Genomic DNA, 16,375 nt, shown 5'->3' with positions numbered 1-16,375 from the left:
CAGAAAGTCGCAGGCAGTGGTGCAAGTAGAAATATTTTCTTAGTGGTACCGAGTGCCGAAAAATGGGTGTGGTCATGTGTTGTGAGGGGGCATGGCCACATGCTGCTAGTGGGAGTGGCTACATGACACTAGTGGCGTGGCCACACGACAGCCCCTTATTTTATTTTTTTTATCTGGAGGCAAGGCTAAACATATATAGTAATGCCTCCAGTATAATAGAAATATATAGTGCTACCTCCAGTATAATAGAAATATATAGTAATGCCCCCAATTTAATAACAATATATAGCAATGCCTCCATTATAACAGGAAAATACAGCCACTGCCGCACTCCCAGTAACCCTGGCAAAGTGGGAGGAGCTGTCATGCTGCCAAGCACCATGGTCTTGTTGCTTTGTGGCACATTATAATTGTGGTAATGGCAAAGTGTGTGGCAGGTGGTACTGAGTACCTGATGGTGTAGGAGCTTCCGCAGTATAGCAAATATATTGATTCACGCTTTTTTGCATTGATTAATATATTTACTGTTAATCACAAAATGTGTTCGTGTATCCTTAAAAATATTGGACAGATATATTCAGACTATATACCTCGAATATCTTGTTTTAAAGCATGACGTGTTCAAGGACAAGGCAACGCCAGATGTATCCAAGGCTAATTGGAAAGAAGTTTATGTCCGAAAGACTGATAAACGAAGCACTAACCATTTTCTAGAATGTTCTAATTGCTAATTATAATCTTGTATGACAATTGATGTATTACAGTTCTTGAGACATACATGGTGTATTTTGATTGGCTAAATGTATTGGCAAACATGAATCCTTTGTCTTTGAGCTATAAAAATAAACCTTATATGGCCCCTAAGCAGGTCAACTATGGTCTGCTTAGGTTACACATGATCCTGTGTCACCTTTTCATTCACTGATCTCCAACCGGTTGCAAAAAAAACAGAATTCTGACTGATGACTGCAGAGAGTTTATAGACCAGACCTGAATAGGTTAACATACCCTAACATTTTGGGAGCATCGTCCGGAGATATTCCAGCATCTCCTCCACTGGCAACAAATCCTCTGATCTTTCAGGAACCGCTGATAAAAAAAACCGGTAAGTGAGATTTAATGTGTAGATTTCTACCTGCTCATTTGAATCAGCGTTTCTTGAATGAATCTGCGGAAGTCCAGTCGGGAAGGTCAGAGAATATCTTAAAGAGCCCAGTGTCAGTCAGAAGAAATTTTTTTAAGGTACCATACATGTATGTTATATTGTTGAATTGTGGGTAAATATCTTCAGCTAATTTGTCACAAGTGTACAGGGGAAATTAATCAAATATCCAGAAAAAAGTTACATTTTTAAAAGGTGGCGTATAGCCAAGGTGTATTCTAATGCTGATAAACAGTTTGAATTGATAAATAACCAAAGAGGTGTATGCAAATCTTGTACCTGTGTTGTGTTAAGAAAATACAAAGGGTCCGTAGCACCGAGATTGGTGGCAATTACAAGCACTGAAGTCTCATTTGGTTATGTGGAAAATGATGATGAATTTTATTGTAAAATAGGTTGTCATTTAAAAAAAGGGAATTGTTGGAACATTACATTAAGAATGATTGATCTAACATCATAACCTATTGGCCTAGGAACCACATAATCCCAGGTCTAAGACCCATGTGCCCGTGCAGCCTCAAACAGCTGCCGTGCACACAGATAACAGATATAGCATTTACTGTCATCCTTGTTTTTGTATCCTTGCACTGTTGTATGTACTCTGTCAATATGCTTTTGAAAAGGTGGGGGGGAGTCGGGTTGTCTGCTGAATAATGAAACCAGTGTCAGTAACTAGATTCTCCTGCACACATTGTACTGTATATATTGTATGTCCCTATGCAAGACAGTTAAGGGGTAGGATTGGGTCAGTAATAAAGAACAGCTACTGTCTGAAAGAGACACAAGGTGAACATATTCCAAGAATAGTGGGGAGTTTACCAAGAACACAAGGAACAACAGGGATACTGGTACAAGCAGGAGTCTATATAGGCAGGGGGATAGACCCTTGGAGTGACTTAACAATAATATTAGGGACGCATCTCAGTGATCCAGAAGAAATAATCTATTATGCAGGTCTCACTTGGGGAGCAGTACTAACAGATTTTCCACCAATACAGGGAGGAAGGGACAACACTACAACCCCAGTCATTTGTCCACAGATGGATTTAAGGAGCTCTTTAGGTACAAGGATAGAAGAGATTCTTCAGAGTCAGCGTCTCACAAGGAGATTTTAAGTTCCTCATAAGGGGTTACTAAAATACCACATCAGGAGGGGTTCAAACCCGTGGATATTGTTAGTAACAGGGAGGGGAAGAAAGCTCTGAAAGGAATAAGAAAATTTTTTCAAAAGAGCAGGTTTTCCGTCAGAAGGGACACTAGACCTAGAGAAATGGGAAAAATTTGCCTCCTGTAACAAGAGTTGGATAATAAAGCTCTAAAAGAAGATTTTAAGTCCCTCATAAGGAGTTACTAAAATACCACATCAGGAGGGGTTCCGCGCACGTTCACCCAGGCATGGGAGCGCGGTCTGTAAAGATGTCAGGGCCCGACAAACCCGTGGATATTGTTAGTAACAGGGAGGGGAGGAAAGCTTTGAAAGGAATAAAAATTTGCCTCCTGTAACAAGAGTTGGATAATTAAGCATAATTGTAGAGATCAAGTATCCATCTGGATCACTGTAGCACAAGAAAGAGAAAATGAAAAAAAATAAGAAAAGCCAAAGAAAAGAATGCCATACCGAAGGTAACAGTTCACGTTGTCCAGGAACAAAGCAAGTGGAAAATCAGAAGCCCAACGCAAGGGGCCACAGGAAGGAACTCAAAAGAAGGAACCAAGCAAGATGACAGAAAGTGTTATTTCTGCAAGCAAAAAGGACATTTCAAGAAGAATTGCAAAAAATACAAGGAATGGTATGAAAACCAGCAAGAAAAACCTAAAGCATGAAGAAGTGGCTTCCCGAGGTACCTCCCTGCCAAAACACCATCTGAACAAGAAAATGATCAAGTGACCCTTGTACTGCCAACAGGTCACCAATATCAATGCATTATAGACTCGGGAGCAAGCCGAACAATTTTAAAGCAGCAAGAGGTACCAAGTGAATTAATGACCACTGAGACCTAGTCCAGCAACAGCACCTCCACACTATACCCCACCCCTATACCCAGACATGCATGCACACCCAGGTACCCCTAGTATGAACAGAATTGAATCATCTGCAAGCTCAGTAACAGTGAAATTGAAAAGAGATGAACCAGGAAAAGAGTGACGAATAATCAGCCCTATCTTGAAAGGATCTGTGGTTGAAAATCCGAATGATTTACCTGAGCTATGTGTACAGAATATGCCCCAGTGTCCTGATACTTTATCACAAGAAACCCCAACAAGACCAACCAAAGAAACTAGCCACCTAAAGCTCCCCTCATGTTTAAACGAGTGGTGGACACCTGGAATCAAGCTATGAGTCCAGTAAACAATTGTCCACAATCAGGAACTATAGGCGAAAGGGTGCAAATCAGGTGAAGAGGAGAAGCAAGGGGTCAAGACACAGCCTCTACAGCTTTTCATGCCCAGGTGCATAATGTACAGAATAAACTGACATTTTCCAGAAAGATTGTGTTCGGTATGTCAGTTTTGCGTTCCAGAAGGATATGAACATTGCCCAAATTGTGGAAACTGGATTTCACCCCATGAACCACCATGCCAAGATATATATGCGACTAGAGATACTGAAAGACGGTCATCATTGCCTGTTTCTCTGTATCCAGCACAAGTACAGAGAATACGCAACCCAGATAATGCAGCCAGGATGAACGAACCATACATCGTACAGAGCCAACACCACAAACCATGGTATGGCAATGACCTCGCAAATATAGTTGCAGAGTCCCCAGATCCTAGAAAAAACCCAACAGGATTTTATGCCTATATGGAAAGAATTCAAACCATATGGACACCGGCATGGGTCAACTACCACCAGTTGTGTGAGGCTATACTAGGACCATGAACTGCCCAAACAGTAAGCACCATGTTAAAAGCAGATGCAGTAGATGATTGCCCAGCCATAACGGACGTTCCAACATAGGAAAATAGAACAACGTTTGAAAGTGGAAAGATGTATATGACAAGACTTAAGAGATGGTGTCATGCACAGACACTCAGGGCACCAGCAGCCCCAGACTTGAAACAGGAGAAGACTGAGTCCATCAGAACTTACTATGATAAAGTCACTATACGACACACAAGATGATAGAATATGAGGGTGTGCAACTCCTGTGTCGGCAACAGTGTACTCAGTCACCACTGGCAGTTCGATAAAAGTGACTTTACCCACAGGACACACAAGGGTTTCAAGAGCTGTTTTTATGCACAACCAGATTCCTCTACGTTTACTTACAGATCAAGCCATTGCAACGACTGGATTGGGAGGTTAAGCCCTACCCCTGCAAGAAAGCAAAGATGTAACCTGAAATACAAGCTGCTATACAAGACTATCTCTCACAGGAAAAGTAAGACAAAGAGGAACAACAACTCCCAGCATAAACATCATTATGTTAAACACCAGCCTGGGTGGACTTGGACTAAGAAGATGACATGCCAGCAGCAGTGAGAAAGAATATGCAAGTAAAGAAAGGACAAAGTATGAAGAATAATGAATGAATCATAAAGAGGTGATTGGAAAAAGAAAAGTTGAGAAACAATATGAAGGTCGCATGAAAGTTTGGAGACTAAAGGAAGTCTGCTTTAAGAAGGACAAAGAAAGACATCTGACAAGTGGTCAGTACTACATGGCAAGATTACAGAGATAATGCAATGATTTAAAGCAACAGAAGCTCCGGGGTTTAAAGCAAATAATAAGGAACAAGACAGAAAAAGTTCCAGAAGACAAATTAATGATGCTTCTTCTGCCAATATGAAGTACAAGCTTCTTCAGGTACTCCCCGGTGAACATAATGTCTCCAGAGGAAACAGCAGAAGGTATGATTACAGTCACCTTGCCCACTGGAGAAATACGTTTGTGCCTAATGAATACTGGAGCCAGCACACGCAGAAGACAGCAGAGGGAGATACCACAAGAACTGATGATATCAGAAATTCTTAAAAGGACAGGAGATGCAAGAACTACAGTCACCAATACCAGCCCAGTTCTTGACCTCGGAGTACATGTCCAGTGACTTTGCTGAAGCACAATGTACTAAAGCTTATCCGAGGAGAATACAGTACACACCAGCAGAAGTTTAACTTTCCAGCAACTTATCAAAGGAAAGAACAAAAAGCCATTTAGAAGCAAGTTAAAACAGAAGTTCAGTATTGGCTCATTCCCGCAGTACCAGTTGTAGAAGAAAGGAAGCAATACTACTGGACCAGGATAGCCATGTGGAGGGGCTATATCACCAAGTGATTTATCCACAAAACACACAGCTAAATACAGGATGTGAATGAACTGCTGATTGCCACCACCACTAAAAGAAGTACCAAGAAGGGGCAGTGTCCTTAGTGAAGTTTCTGGAAGACCAAGGCTGCAGAGCCTCAGAAGGAGAAATTGCAGCTAGTCAAGCAAGAGTTAATCTTCCTAGGACACCCAAGGTACCCGACATCTAACAAAAGTGAGAAGGAAAAGATTCAGACTGCAAGCTAAGATGCCAACTAGTGTCAAGCAAGTCAGATGATCATTCCTGGGCCTAGTAGGACACTACAGAACACGGATACCTCTAGCACCAGTCTACATGCAAGCATTGTATGACAACACTGAAAGGGAGGAGGGTCCGCATCCTACATACAGCAACAGATGAATTAAGCTATTGAACAATTGGAAACAGCAGTTGCCTCATCTCAAGCCCTAGAACTACCTGACTATTAAAGAAGGAGGCCATACATAGAAGTCCTTATGCAAAATCATGGACTGAGGTGAAGACCAGTGGCCTACAACTCAAGCAAGCTTGACAGCGGTAATTAAAGAGCACCTACCGGCATCAGAGCAGTGATAGCAGCAACAGTCCTAGAAGAGTATAAGAGCACAGACACAGTGATGAATCAGAAGTCCTAGAAGAGGACAAGAGCACAGGCATAGTGCTGAATCATGAACTTATCATCCAGGGTCCACATGCAGGTACAGAGAAGCTTCAACAAGCAAGAACCAGGCACCTGTCAGTGGCAAGGCTGACCATGTATGAAGTAGCACTGCCAAAGTGCGACAAGTAACCATCAGACGATGTATTACCCTCAACTCAGCAACCCTTTTCTAGCATTAATCAATAAAGGTGTTGAATCTCAAGATTCAAAAGGAGGGAAAAACAGATTATCTACTGATGAATGGGAAAGCCAGAAGATTCTAACATTCACTCACGAAGGTAAACAATATTGTTGGACACGATTACCCCAAGGGGGAGCAACCAGTCCATCAGATTTCTCAGAGGCAATGGCATTAATCCTGCAGAAATGGAGACCGCACTTTACAGACACCCAGTTAGTTCAATATCTCGATGATCTGCTTATTGCTGCACAAACAGAAGAGAAGTGAAAAAAGGAAACAGCATCACTACTCATCTTTTTGGCAGAAGAAGATTGCAGAGTGTCAAAAGCCAAACTACAGCTAGTACAGAAAAGAGTTATCTTTTTAGGACACTGCATATCCCAAGGAACAAGGCATCTTACCGATGAAAGAACAAAAGCAATAACTCAAGCAAAAACCCCAAGAACATTAAAGGAAATCAGAGCTTTTCTGGGCCTTATTGGTTATTGCAGAGAATGGATACCCTCAGCCTCAGTACTGATGCAACCCCCATATGAATTAACAAAAAAGGAGGCGTCAGCAGAAAACAGGGACACCATTGAAGAAGCAGTAAGAAAACTAAAGCAAGCCATAATAACAGCCCCAGCATTGGGATTGCCTGATTACAAAAAGCCTTTTAACCTATTCTGCCATGAAAACAGAGGGCATTCTTTAGGGGTGCTCACCCAGGAATACGGACCAAAACAAAGACCAGTGGCATACTATTCAGCCCAGCTGGATCTAATTATCAGAGGAGCACCATCCTGTGTCCGAGCAGTGGCAGCAGCAGCAATACTGAAGGAAAAGGTGACAGACTGTGTATACAAGTACCGCACGCTGTAACAGAAATACTAAGTCAAGAAAAAAAGCAAGCATCTTTCTGCAGCCAGACTTGCCAAATATGAAGTAGCACTATTAAGCGCCTCCCATGTCACCATCACAAGATGCACTGTACTAAACCCAGCTACACTCCTTCCCATCAACGATTCAGAAGAGGGGAGGAGAGGGGGAAATGGTAATGATGGTAAATCGTCAGATGAGGAGGAAAATGCTGCTACAGACGCAGAAAATACAACAAACATTTCTACATGATTGCCTAGCCCTCATGGAATTAGAGACTTTACCTCTTCCTAATGTCCAAGATACACCACTGGACAATCCAGACATGAACCTGTTAGTCGATGGATCAAGATATTATGATAATGGATCCCCAAGGACAGGATATGCAGTAACAGTTGAAACTGAAGTCATAGACTCTGGACCATTGCTACCAAGAATGTCAGCACAAGAAGCAGAACTCATAGCAATGACCAGAGCCTGCATACATGCTGAAAACATGACAGCTAACATCTACACGGATTCACGCTATGCTTGGGGGGTGTCCCAGGATTACGCTGTTATTTGGAAAAGTAGGGACTTCAAAGGTGCAAATGGAAAACCCATCAAACATGCCAGTTTGATTATGGAACTCTTCAGAGCATTGGAACTACCTAAAAGGATTGGCATAATCAAGGTACAAGCACATACTAAGAGCCAAACCATGGAAGCTAAAGGAAATGCATTTGCAGATGCAGAAGCCAAGAGAATTGCCTTACAATCAAAAGAACCTGAGCAAGTCTTAGTAGCTCAAGATATGAAGCAAATGCCCAGTGAAGTGGAGTTTATCAAAATTCAACAACAAGCATCACAAGGAGAAAAGGAGAAATGGACACGATTGGTGGCAGAAGAAGATGAACATGGACTTTGGAAGTCAAGAGAATTAAAGTACTGTCTACCAGCAGCTCTATTTCCACCTATATTACAAGTAGCTCATGGACAAGTACATCATTCAAAGGAAGCCATGGTGAATAGAGTACAAGAACATTGGATAGCTCCAGGCTTCAATAAAGCTGCAACAAACTTTGTAGCAGGATGCTGGATCTGTGGACTCAGCAATCCAGGACAAAGAACCAAGACACCTCTAGGAACTATACCCAAAGCCTCTTACCCATTTCAAAAACTACAAATCGACTATATACAGTTGCCACAAAGCGGTCCATATGAATATGTACTAGTAACAACGGACATGTTTAGTCACTGGGCCGAAGCCTGGCCAGTAAGCAAAGCCACAGCAAAAACCACTGCAAAGAAACTGATAGCAGAAGTAGTATGTAGATTTGGGATACCTGAGGTTATAGAATCAGATAGAGGTACACATTTCACAGGAGAAGTCATGCAGCATATAATGAAAGATTTGGGGGTACAGCAGGCCATCCACGTGCCTTACCTCCCCCAGGCGAGTGGGAGGGGGGACATCTGAACTTTGACCTTAAGCTAAAACTACAGAAAATGATGACAGAAACCAAAAGAACTTGGCCAGAATGCCTACCTATAGTCTTGTTTAATATTAGGACCACACCCATGAGACCTAGTAAACTGACTCCATATGAAATATTGTTTGGGTCAGCTCCAAGAACAGGTTGTTATTATCCACAACAATTACAACATAATCATGGTGATTTAACAGGTTAAGTACAGGAGGTCTGTAAAACATTGACTAACCTCCATTGCCGAGTGTTTTCTTCCATTCCAGACCCAGAAGGATCAGCTACGCATAAGCTAAATCCAGGAGATTGGGTCTATTTAAAGAGACATGTGAGAAAGACCTTTGAACCAAGATATGATGGTCCATATCAAGTGCTGCTAACCATGTCTACCTTAAATTAAGGTGAAAGGTCATGATACCTGATTACATGCATCCCACTCGAAGAAGTTGACAGTGACTCTCCAGCCAGAAGAATGAAGTTGCTTATCCTTTGGTTGTTGTTAGGGGTGATAAAGCTAAATATTTATCTTATATAACACCCTTTATGAGGTCTAAGAACACTGTACGCTATTCACGTATGGAGTACCGTAAGGGTACGCACGTTGCGTAACAATCGCTTAGCCGTAGTCGAGACGCTCAAGCGTCACGTTCGCTCACGGCCAAGAGACCACAGGCAGGCACGCTATTGGCTGCCGACTAACGTAATGATTCGCTATAGCGTAGCGGACGCTCGGGACCACGAGGAGATCACCAGCGGCGCTGACGCTCACAATGTTAAACCTTTATATCTAAACCATAAACAATGTATTATGCAGCAAAACCTTAGTGTAATGATAGAGTGTAGATGCAACCTTGTGTAGCCTGATTATCTTAAAAGCTGATCGAGCGTCACCGACGCTCTGAAAATACTTAACACTATAAGAAATACACCGATACCGTGCTTAGGGTCTAACGCCTTATATGAATGTTATTACTTGCAAAAAGAATAATACAATACAAGTCACACACTACAATATAACATAGACTAACTAACCAGATAACTACACAGGAAATACAATATAATACAATTACGTTTGTAGGAAAATTAAGAGAGAAAGGGGAGAAGAGAGAGAGAGAGAAATGGCCCACAACAACAAGAAATACAATATGATTGCGGAGAAAGACTTACGCACAAAGGGGAACGATCGCATGCGCCTCTGGACATCCAGCTCCCGATTATCAGCAATGAGAACCGTTGAAGAGTGAGCTGGATGTGATCGGCTTGTCTATTTATGCCCCACACACAATACAATTCAATGGTCCCTACAATCTCATTGTTCATTGGACACAGGAATTCCTTCTCGCATTATAACAAAAGGTCATAGGTTGATTCATACAGGTGGGCTGTGACAATTTCCAACTGCTCAGGTGGGTGGGAAACTAGGTTTCCCGCCGCATGGATAAGTAAGTGCAAATAATAGTAAATGGACATAAACTTCTTATGTCCATAACTATTCGCACGAGCGATTAATTCGCTTCAAACCAACACCGGAATATTGCTAATTAAATACTCTTCCGATGGATACTAAACACCACTGTATTACTCCTGTCTGACCCTTCGTATCAAACAAAGAGGGATTTCTCTGTACATGAACATTCTACATTAACCATACTTTCAGATTCTATCAAAGGGACCATAATCTACAAAATACATTATATGGTGAAAATATGTAACGAAAGAGTCGCCCGCTAGACGCATACAATCTCTACCGTAAATGCGCATACCGTGCGCCTGCGGGTGCCCGCAACAGCGAGTATGCGCACGCACGGGAGAGCGCACGCATGCGCAGCAGGGACACATGAGGTGCAAATATGGCAGTGTGCATAGTGATATTTTTCTGACTTTGACAGTCCACCCTTTGGCAGTCAACAATAACTGCCACTTCCTAAAACATTTCAAAAAGAGAAAAATATATGTCAGGGGTTAATACATTTCCATGGTTGGGTAGGGGAGGAGAGAGGAGAAGGTGTGAAGAGGGTATGACCTAGTGAGATAGCAGAAGCATGTGTGTATGAATCCGTGTTTGGGGGTCATGTATCATCGTGCCGTACGTGTTTTAAATCAAGCTTCGAGGTATTGCGAAGTATACATTTGAATTCCTTCTTATCCCGTGGTACGGGTCTGTGGATGGGCTGTCAAACTTTACCGAGCTCTTTTCGGATTTTGGTTGCAACAAAATGGGGAGCACATTTTAGTTGATGATACATGAATGGGGGAATATGTGATTGCTGATATCTGTGCCTGTATTCCCTATCGACTATGTGTGTAATTACCTGAAGGTTGTAGAGATGAAGAAAAGACATAATTACGGTAAATGCAGTGGTATTCTATGTCAGGTTAATGAACATTTGTCGGTTGAAGTCTTGTTCGGGGTCTGTTGAATGCAGTCTTCTTTGTGCTTTTGCCAAAAGGCGTGTGGGCAAAAAGCTTTGTCAATGTCCATAGACTTACAAAAGTGTTGGGCTAGCGTAATTTTAAAATTTCTAGGGAAACTGGGGGTCTATGGCAAAGTTCATCAAATCTCTGTGTATAAGGTTGTCAAAACTTCTTCTTTAATCCATCAGTTGTCTGTATACAGGATCATCAAATTCCTCGTCCAAGTGGGTCTCTTTACCTTGGAGAAAAACGGAAAAACAGGTGAAAGAAACGGACCGTATAATCGCATTTTCATCACATCAGTGGGGTATATTTACTAAGCTCCCGATTTTGACCGAGATGGCGTTTTTTCTTCAAAGTGTCATCTCGGTCATTTACTAAACACTAATCACGGCAGTGATGAGGGCATTCGTAATTTTTTCCTAGTTCAGGTAAAAAATTACGAATGAATACACCATCGGTCAAAACGCGGCTGTTTAAGTATGAATCTCGGTCATTTACTAAGAAGTGCAAAGCAAAAAAACACAAAACACTGCCGTGAAAAATTACAACTCGTAAAAAAGTGCTAAAAAAAAACAGACCTGCTTTTTATTTTCGTGATTTGCTAGGCATGCACGGATCCATGAGATCCGTGCATGTATATCAGTGGGAAGGGGTGGGAAAGTGCTTATATTTGCCAAAAAAATTGCGTGGGGTCCCCCCTCCTAAACATAACCAGCCTCGGGCTCTTTGAGCCGATCCTGGTTGCAGAAATATGGGGAAAAAATTGACATGGGTTCCCCCATATTTAAGCAACCAGCATCGGGCTCTGCGCCTGGTCCCAAAAATACGGGGGACAAAAAGAGTAGGGGTCCCCCGTATTTTTAAAACCAGCACCGGGCTCCACTAGCTGGACAGATAATGCCACAGCCGGGGGTCACTTTTATATAGTGCCCTGCGGCCGTGGCATCAAAAATCCAACTAGTCACCCCTGGCCGGGGTACCCTGGGGGAGTGGGGACCCCTTCAATCAAGGGGTCCCCCCCCCCAGCCACCCAAGGGCCAGGGGTGAAGCCCGAGGCTGTCCCCCCCATCCAATGGGCTGCGGATGGGAGGGCTGATAGCCTTTGTTGTAAAATAAAAGATATTGTTTTTAGTAGCAGTACTACAAGTCCCAGCAAGCCTCCCCCGCATGCTGGTACTTGGAGAACCACAAGTACCAGCATGCGGCGGAAAAACGGGCCCGCTGGTACCTGTAGTACTATTACTAAAAAAATACCCAAAAAAAGACAAGACACACACACACCGTGAAAGTATAATTTTATTACATACATACACACATACATACATACTTACCTTAAGTTCCCACGCAGGTCGGTCCTCTTGTCCAGTAGAATCCAAGGGGTACCTGTTGAAAAAATTATACTCACGAGATCCAGGGGTCCAGGCTCCTCGGCAAATCCAGGGTTAATCCACGTACTTGAATAAAATAAAAAAACGGTGTCCCGACCACGAACTGAAAGGGGACCCATGTTTGCACATGGGTCACCTTTCCCCGAATGCAAGAAACCCACTTTGCCTTCTGGCTAAGTGGGTTTCTTCAGCCAATCAGGGAGCGCCACGTTGTAGCACTCTCCTGATCAGCTGTGTGCTCTTGTCCTCACTGACAGGCAGCACACGGCAGTGTTACAATGTAGCGCCTATGCGCTACATTGTAACCAATGATGGGAACTTTCTGCTCAGCGGTGACGTCACTTTAGGTCAACCGCAGGGCAGAAAGTTCCCATCATTGGTTACAATGTAGCGCATAGGCGCTACATTGTAACACTGCCGTGTGCTGCCTGTCAGTGAGGACAAGAGCACACAGCTGATCAGGAGAGTGCTACAACGTGGCGCTCCCTGATTGGCTGAAGAAACCCACTTAGCCAGAAGGCAAAGTGGGTTTCTTGCATTCGGGGAAAGGTGACCCATGTGCAAACATGGGTCCCCTTTCAGTTCGTGGTCGGGACACCGTTTTTTTATTTTATTCAAGTACGTGGATTAACCCTGGATTTGCCGAGGAGCCTGGACCCCTGGATCTCGTGAGTATAATTTTTTCAACAGGTACCCCTTGGATTCTACTGGACAAGAGGACCGACCTGCGTGGGAACTTAAGGTAAGTATGTATGTATGTGTGTATGTATGTAATAAAATTATACTTTCACGGTGTGTGTGTCTTGTCTTTTTTTGGGTATTTTTTTAGTAATAGTACTACAGGTACCAGCGGGCCCGTTTTTCCGCCGCATGCTGGTACTTGTGGTTCTCCAAGTACCAGCATGCGGGGGAGGCTTGCTGGGACTTGTAGTACTGCTACTAAAAACAATATCTTTTATTTTACAACAAAGGCTATCAGCCCTCCCATCCGCAGCCCATTGGATGGGGGGGGACAGCCTCGGGCTTCACCCCTGGCCCTTGGGTGGCTGGGGGGGGGGGACCCCTTGATTGAAGGGGTCCCCACTCCCCCAGGGTACCCCGGCCAGGGGTGACTAGTTGGATTTTTGATGCCACGGCCGCAGGGCACTATATAAAAGTGACCCCCGGCTGTGGCATTATCTGTCCAGCTAGTGGAGCCCGGTGCTGGTTTTAAAAATACGGGGGACCCCTACTCTTTTTGTCCCCCGTATTTTTGGGACCAGGACCAGGCGCAGAGCCCGATGCTGGTTGCTTAAATATGGGGGAACCCCTGTCAATTTTTTCCCCATATTTTTGCAACCAGGATCGGCTCAAAGAGCCCGAGGCTGGTTATGCTTAGGAGGGGGGACCCCACGCATTTTTTTATAAAAATTTACATTGTTTACTTTAAAAAAAACAAAAAACCCCAGCACGGATCACACAGATCCGGCCGAGATTGATTGTAAAAAAAAACGGCAGTGTTTTGCTAATCACTGCCGTAAAATTAGGTAAAAAAACACGAATGACATCGACATCGGAAGAAAAGAAAAACCCGAATACGACAGCTTAGTAAATCCATCGTAATCAATTCAAAAAGTTGCAGTTTTACACTGTCGATGTCATTCGTGATTGAACTTTGACCTTTTTTCGGAAATTACGAATCTTAGTAAATTTACCCCATTGTTTCTACATTTGGGTCATAAATCAAATCCATTGGAATTATAATTTCCTCACTCCTTAAACTCATTACCCTGGTACGACGTTTGCACTTCATTAAAGCCTGACCGCATCTAAATATCAAGCCAATGGATATGACAACACCTAAGATACATAGAAGAAACTTCCCAACATCCATTATGACTCCTTGAGCCCATTCTCCTAAACCAGAGAACCAATTTCGTGGGTTCAACCATGACACCCAACCAGTCAGCTCATTACCTACAGCAGCAAGAGTGAGATTGTGTCTCCTGCGAAATTCCCACTTCAGTTGGAGAATATCGTCCATCTTTTGGTCTATGACCTCGACCGGGTCCTCGGTATAATTGAGAACCATTCTATGCTGGACCAGTTCTGTTTTATAAGCTTGAAGTTCTCTTCCAGTATACCTGAACGTGTCATCATACATTTCTGTGATATTGTCTAACAAATTTGCAAGCGCAGATATGTATCTATAGTTCAGCACTCCTCTAGCGGTGCGAGTGATATCTAACGCGATTAGAAACTGAATCCCGGTGGATTCATGGATCATGTCAGAGGCCGGATGCTCTGTTCTTTCTATCAGGTGCCATTTAACTACGTGCTCGTAGTGGGTGTGAGTATAAGGAGCTTGGGCAACACGGTGTATATCTTTCATTTTGGCATGTGATACAGTCATTACTTCAGGCAGTACTTTTCCAATATAACACAATCCTTCAGAGTTTGGGGCAAGCCACTTACACGCCTTCCTCCCGCATATGAAATATGCATCATCGGGGAGAACATATGGGACGGAGTAGGACATAACCATATTACACATCTTCCATGTGAAATCTCCTAACCCTAATGCTCCCATCTGTTTAGTACACGTATCAGTTTGTACGATATGTGCGCAGTATCCTGGTGATACCTCTCCAACTCTCGTAATCCTACTTCCTAGGGTATACCTATATCGGAAAGATTTTTCTCTACTGGCTATGTGGCGTATAAGCTCTGTATCTGTCGGCATTCTATCTGCTCTATATGAAAAGGTCATGGTTTGGTTACTCCATGACACTTCCCAATTTCCCGGCTTTCGGGGATTGGAGATGTTAAAACATATTAGGGACCTATCCACATGATATTGGTGGAGCTTCAAACTAGGAGGACTGGAGATATTAAACCTCCTGTCCACCGGTCTCCCACCCTTTAGCTCAAGTACCTCCCCTACCGTTAAAGGAAATGGTACTAGTCCTGATTTGCTATGACCTTGAGGTACTTGAGAGCATACCCAACAATCTGTTTGATTTAACACACTACCCACTAAGGAGTGATAGTCACTCAAGGGATGCCGGTCCATGTGGATATTAAAACTGGATTGGCATTTCTTAATGCACCCATCCTCAACTACGTTGTCACAAAGCCTACAGATACAGTTTTCTTTTCAGCTAACAATGTTTACAAATAACATGGCTGCTAGATCGTTTCCGGTACTCGCCTTTTGCTTGGTGGTTGTGTTGTTATTGGAAATTTACACCTCTGTCTCAGTCATCGGGATCTTTCTGGATCCTTTCTCGACCTCACTGGTACTCTCGCCGGAACAGACTGCTCTGGTCAACATCATGGTCAACAGGAAAATCCATATCACAGTCTCTTTGGGCAAGTCCATCTTACAGGAGGAGAAAAGAAGAAATTTGTAATGGGGGTACAGAAAATCAGTTTGAGGGGGAGAGAAACTTGTTACGATAATTAAGTTCTCTAGTCTTGTCGTTCTTCTTGTTCTGTTGTCATCTCAAAGGTGCTGTCTCTCAGTCTTCCAAACGAACATTCCGATGATGCAATATTCCTTCCAAACCAGCGATCTTTCTGTAAGGAGCAAAAATCTTGCATTACCATTTGTCTAACTGAGGTGTGACATACCATCTTTAAAACATAAAAACATGAGAAAGAAGAGGGAAAACAAAAAAAAAACAAAAGAGAGAGAGAACAATTCATATATGTATATATCACATAAATCAACAGTGAACAACAACAGGGAAAAAAACATTTTTCAAACATTTTAAAACATTGTCAGATCATCAGGCTGTCATATCTACATGTCCAATGGTTTCCTTGTGCAGTCCCTCCCCCCAGCACCTCCATATTCCACTGTCTGTATCTGGCCAGAATACATTGATGCGGATAGGTCATGCTGGGGTTTGGTAGACTTCTGCAAAGACCAAGCAGACATGCAATGTTTGAGTCCTACCAATAATTGTCA

The sequence above is a fragment of the Pseudophryne corroboree genome, chromosome 11 (assembly GCF_028390025.1).
Source record: "Pseudophryne corroboree isolate aPseCor3 chromosome 11, aPseCor3.hap2, whole genome shotgun sequence".
Lineage (NCBI taxonomy): Eukaryota > Metazoa > Chordata > Amphibia > Anura > Myobatrachidae > Pseudophryne > Pseudophryne corroboree.
This window is presented reverse-complemented; position numbering follows the sequence as displayed.